Source organism: Carcharhinus amblyrhynchos, chromosome 18 (assembly GCF_965287045.1).
Source record: "Carcharhinus amblyrhynchos chromosome 18, sCarAmb.v2.hapA, whole genome shotgun sequence".
NCBI classification, from domain to species: Eukaryota; Metazoa; Chordata; class Chondrichthyes; order Carcharhiniformes; family Carcharhinidae; genus Carcharhinus; species Carcharhinus amblyrhynchos.
Window position 1 is genome coordinate 52,163,645 of NC_137341.1, and position 6,423 is coordinate 52,170,067.

Below are 6,423 nucleotides of genomic sequence, written 5' to 3' on the forward strand. Positions count from 1 at the left end.
GCAGGTACAATTTTGTGTTTTGAAAAACATTTAGACAATTACATGGGTAAGATTGTTATAAAGGGATATGGGCCAAACGCAGGCAATTAGGAATTTCTTAGTGGTAAATGCTGGTTGGCTTGGACAAGTTGGGCTGAAGGGCCTGTTTCCATGCTGCAAACCTCTATGACTCTAGGTGGACCTATATTGACTTCATGTTCACCATTGACCTTGATTATAAAGTTATTATCTTTGTGTTAAGTCCCTGCATAGTCTCACCTCCGTCCTATCTCTAACCCTCTCCAGTCCTACAGTTCTCCAAGAACTTAACATTCTTCCAACTATGTCATTAAGAGTGTTATTCTAAATCTGAGTCTGCTGATACTCACTCTTTCGGTTAATGTATGAAGGATGGCCCAATTGTGGTCGATGCTACTATACAGCAGCATAAGTCAATGGCCAGAAATTCTATGCCATATTTGATACGGTTTTGGTGTATTATCAGAATAAATAACTTATTTGTGGCAAAATGCAACTGAATCGTTTTATTCTAGATCTCTACCTTAAAATAAAACCCCTCCACACTTCTTCATACTTCCTCACTCTTCCCACAATTTTCCTACTTAGTCCCATTAGAGCTTATTTACACAATCTAATCAGGAATCATAAGAACAAAGAAAGGTACAGAACAGGAACAGGCCCTTCAGCCCTCCAGGCCTGCACCGATCATGATGTCTGCCTAAACTAAAACTGTATGTACTTACAGAGTCCATATCCTTCTGTTCCCAACCTATTCATGTCTTTGTCTAGAATCGTAGAATCCTACAATAGAGAAAGAGGCCATTCGGCCCATCAAATCTGTACTGACCACAATCTCACCCAGGCCTTATTCCTGTAGTGTGGATAGAGGACTGGTTGTCAAATAGGAGGCAGAGAGTGGGGGTCAATGGGTGCTATTCGGATTGGCGGATAGTGACTAGTGGAGTGCCCCAGGGGTCGGTGCTGGGGCCTCAGCTATTTATCATTTATATAGATGATCTGGAGGAGGGAACCGAGTGTAGGGTGTCGAAATTTGCTGATGACACCAAAATTGGTGGAAAGGCAAATTGTGCGGAGGGTGGTGAGAGTACAGAAGGATTTAGATAGGCTGGGCGAATGGGCCAGGAAATGGCAGATGGAATTTAATGTTGGCAAGTGCGAGGTGGTCCACTTTGGTAGGAATAATGGTAGGAAGGATTATTACTTACGTGGAGAAAAACTGCAGCAGGCGACGGTGCAGAGGGACCTCGGGGTCCTTGTGCATGAGTCGCAAAAACCCAGCTTGCAGGTGCAGCAGGTGGTCAGGAAGGCGAATGGGATGCTGGCCTTCATAGCGAGGGGGATTGAATATAAAAGTAGGGAGGTCTTGCTGCAGCTGTATAGGGCATTGGTGAGGCCGCAGCTGGAGTACTGTGTGCAGTTTTGGGCGCCGTACTTACGCAAGGATATTTTGGCCTTGGAGGGAGTGCAGAGGAGGTTTACTAGGATGATGCCGGAGTTGAGGGTGTTGAGCTATGAGGAGAGGCTGAATAAATTAGGCTTGTACTCGTTAGAGTTTAGAAGAATGAGGGGAGATCTCATTGAGACGTATAAGATGATGAATGGGATGGATAGGATAGAGGTGGAGAGACTCTTCCCACTCAGAAAGGATAGTAGGACTAGGGGGCACAGTCTCAAGATAAAGGGGGGGCGGCTTAGAACAGAGTTGAGGAGGAACTTCTTCACTCAAAGGGTGGTGAATCTCTGGAATTCTCTGCCCGTTGAAGTGGTGGAGGCTACCTCGCTAAATATTTTTAAGAGCGGGTTGATGGGTTTTTGATGAGAGAGGGGATTAAGGGTTATGGGGAGAGGGCGGGAATGTGGAACTGAGCCAAGACAGATCAGCCATGATCTTATTGAATGGCGGGGCAGGCTCAAAGGGCTAGTTGGCCTACTCCTGCTCCTATTATGTTCTTATGTTTATGTTCTTATGTAACCGCACATATTTACCGTGGGGTTAACCCCCATGACATAAGAACATAAAAACATAAGAAATAGGAGCAGGAGTAGGCCATCCAGCCCTTCGAGCCTGCCCCACCATTCAATAAGATCATGGCTGATCTGTTGTGGCTCAGTTCCACATTCCCACCCTCTCCCCATAACCCTTAATCCCCTCGCTTATCAAAAACCCATCAACCCGCGTCCTAAAAATATTTAGCGAGGCAGCCTCCACCACCTCAACGGGCAGAGAATTCCAGAGATTCACCACCCTTTGAGTGAAGAAGTTCCTCCTCAACTCCGTTCTAAACAGCCCCCCCTTTATCTTGAGGCTGTGCCCCCTAGTCCTACTGTCCTTTCTGAGCAGGAAGAGCCTCTCCACCTCTATCCTATCCATCCCATTCATCATCTTATACGTCTTATATAACAGTAGAGTCAATTTAGCATGGCCAATCAACCTAATCCACACATCTTTGGACAATGGGAGGAAACCGGAGCACCCAGAGGAAACCCATGCAGACATGGGGAGAATGTGCACACTCCACACAGACAGTGACCAGAGGCTGGAATTGAAACCGGGTCCCTGGCGTTGTGAGGCAGCAGTGCTAACCACTGTGCCACTGTGCTGTTTAGTTGCCCCTTAAATGCCATTATTGTACGTGCTCCCACCAGCTCCCTGAGCAGCACGTTCCAGACATTCATCACCTTCTGTGTAAAAAACATGCCTCACACATCTCCTCTAAACTTTTCCCCACGCGCCTTAAACCTATGCATCTTCATACTTGACTTTTCTACCCAGGAGAGAGCATCTGACTATCCACTCTGTCCATGCCACTCATAATCTTGTAGACCTCTGTCATTCCAGTGAGAACAAACTGAGTTTATCCAACCTCTCATCATATATAATACCCTCCAGACCAGGCAACATCCTGGTAAACCTCTACTATACCCCTTCCAAAGTATCCACATCCTTCTGGTAGTGTGGTGACCAGAAAACACAATATTCTGAATGAGGCCTAACTAAGGTTCTGTATAGCTGCAGCATGACCTGTCAATTTTTACACTCAATGCTCCGACTGATGAAGACAAGCATGCCGTATGCCTTCTTGACTACCTTATCCACCTGTGTTGCCATTTTCAGTGATAGGTGCACATGTATGCCCAAATCTCTGCCTGTCAATATTCATAAGGGTTTTAACATTTACTGTAGAATTCCTGCATGCATTGGACCTTCCAAAATGCATTATCTCACACTTGTCCAGATTAAACTCCATCTGCCATTTCTTCGTCTAAGTCTCCAACCGGTCTATATCTTGCAGTATCCTCTGACAATCCTCTTCACTATCTGTAACTCCACCACTTTTTGTGTCAACTGCAAATTTACTAATCAGACCAGCTACACTTTCCTCCAAATCATTTATATATACTACGCACAACAAAGGTCCCAGAAATGATTTCTGCGGAACACTGCTGGTCACAGCCCTCCACTCAGAAAGGCACCTCTCTACTGCTACCCTCTGTCTTCTACGGCCAAGCCAGTTCTGTATCCATCTTGCCAGCTCTCCTTTGATCACCTGTAAAGTCACCTTTTGTACCAGTATACCATGAGATACCTTGTCAAAGGCTTTACTGAAGTCCATGTATACAACATCCACTGCCTTTCCCTCATCTCTCACCTTCATCACTTCCTCAAAAAACTCAATCAAGTTAGTGAAGCACGACCTCCCTTCACAAAACCATGCTGTCTATCATGAATAAGCCCATTTGTTTCCAAATGAGAATAAATCCTGTCCCTAAGAATCTTTTCCAATCATTTCGCTACTATTGACGTAAGGTTCACTGGCCTATAATTTCCTAGATTATCCCTACTGCCCTTCTTAAACAATGGAACAACATTGGTCAACCTCCAGTCCTCTGGAGCTTCAATTGTAGCCAATGAGGATACAAAGATTCCTGTCAAAGGTCCATCAGTCTCCACTCTTGCCTCCCTCAGTATTCTGGGGTAGATCCCATTAGGCACTGGGACTTATTTACTTTAATGCTTTTTAAGATACCCAATGACACAGAATATCTACACACCCTACCCTAAGCTTCTCATCCATCAAGTCTCTCTTTGGCGAATACTGAGGCAAAGTATTAATATAGTAACTCACTCATTTCCTCTGGTTCCATGCATAGAATTCCTCCACTATCTTTGAGTGGACCAATCTGATCTCTTGCTCTTTACATATGTATAAAATGCCTTAGGATTTTCCTTAATCCTGTTTGCCAAGGTCTTTTCAGGACCCCTTTTAGCCTATCAACTCCTTCCTTAATTCCTTCCTACATTCTTTATATTCTTCAAAGATTTCATCTGTCCTAAGCCTTTTAGATCTTCCGAATGCATCCTTTTTCTTTTTGACAAGGCTCATAATATCTCTCATTAACCAGGGTTCTGGTTATTTGCCACAACCATTCTTCATCTCACAGGTACAGGTTAATGGGATTGAGAGTTATAGATAGGCCCGGTAGGTATGGATATGATCGGCGCAACTTGTGGGCCAAGGGCCTGTTTGTGCTGTAGTGTTCTATGTTCTACATGCCGGTCCCGAATTCCAATTAACTGACGTTTGAAAGACTCCCATGTCGGATGTCGATTTACCCTCAAACAGCCTCCCTTAATCTACACTCTCCAGATCCTGCCTAATGTTAGTTAGTCTTTCCCCAATTTAACACCTTTACCCAAGGACCACTCTTATCCTTATTCACAAAGACCTTAAAACTTACAGAATTATGATCACTGTTCCCAAAGTGCTCTCCTGCTGAAACTTTGATCACCTGACCAGGCTCATTCCCCAATACCAAGCCTAATATGGCTCCTTCCATAGTTGGGCTATTAACATACTGTTTCAAGAAACCCTCCTGGACTCGTCTTGCAAATTCTGCCCCATCTAAGCCCTTAACAGCGAGTGAGTCCCGGTCAATATAGGGAAAGTTAAAATCACCCACCACAACAACTCTGATGTTTTTGCTCCTTTCTAAAATCTGTCTGCATATCTGCTCCTCTATCTCCCGCTGGCTGTTGGGAGGCCTGTAATAAGCCCCCAACACTGTGATTGCACCCTTCTTATTCCTGAGCTCTACCCATATTGCCTTGTTGCCTGAACCCTCCGAACTGTCCACCCTCAGTACAGCTTAGTACTGCAACTCAGTACTGCAACTCCCGCATCGCTTTTACATCCTCCTCTATCCTGCCTGAAACATCTAAGTCTTGGAATGTTTAGCTGCCAATCCAGTCCCTCTTTCAACCAAATCTCTGTAATAGCAACAACTAATAGTTGTTGTAATAGTTCCAATTACTAATTCAAGCTCTAAGTTCATCTGTCTTGCCTGTTATACTCCTCGCATTGAAAACATGCACTTCAGACCACCAGTCCCACTGTGTTCAACAATTACTCCCTCCTCGGTCTTCCTCTTAATCTTACTGGCCTTAGCCTGTAGCTCTCCCTCAGTTACTTCTCCTGCTGACTTACTGCTCTGGTTCCCACCCCCCTGAGAACACCATCCACAGGTACGTACACGTGCAACTTGGCAAACGTTGTCTACCTGATATGTTGCAGGAAAGGATGTCCTGAGGCATGGTACATTGAGGAGACTATGCAGACGTTACGACAATGGATGGATGAACAACACTCGACAATCACCAGGCAAGAGTGTTCTCTTCCTATTGGGGAACACTTCAGCGGTCACGGGCATTTGGCCTCTGATCTTCAGGTAAGTATTCTCCAAGGTGACCTTCATGACACATGACAACGCAAAGTCGCTGAGCAGAGACTGATAGCCAAGTTCCGCACACATGAGGACGGCCTCAACCGGGATCTTGCATTCATGTCAAACTATCAGTAACCCCCACGACTTGCCTGGGCTTGAAAAATCTCACTAACTGTACTGGCTGGAGACAAAACACATCTCTTTAACCTGTGCTTAACCCTCTCTCCACTCACATTGTCTGTACCTTTAAGACTTGATTACTCGCGTTCCAAACATTATTTTGTAAATTGGATAAGTGTCCTTATATGTCCTGTTTGTGAACAGAGCTCTTCCCTGATGAAGGGGCAGTGCTCCGAAAGCTAGTGGCGTTTGCTACCAAATAAACCTGTTGGACTTTAACCTGGTGTTGTGAAACTTCTTACTGTGTTTACCTCAGTCCAACGCTGGCATCTCCACATCATTCCCACCCCCCCCGCCATTCAAGTTTAAACCCTCCCGATGACTCTAGCAAGTCTACCCTGCTGGGATATTGGTGCCCCTCCAGTTTAGGTGTAACTTGTCTGCATTTCCAAGTTTCCTATTTTTATGTTTGTTATGCAGCAGGAATAATTTAGAATGAGAATTACCAAAATCATCTGAGACAAATGAAAGCGAAGGAGATAGTCATCAACTTCAGGA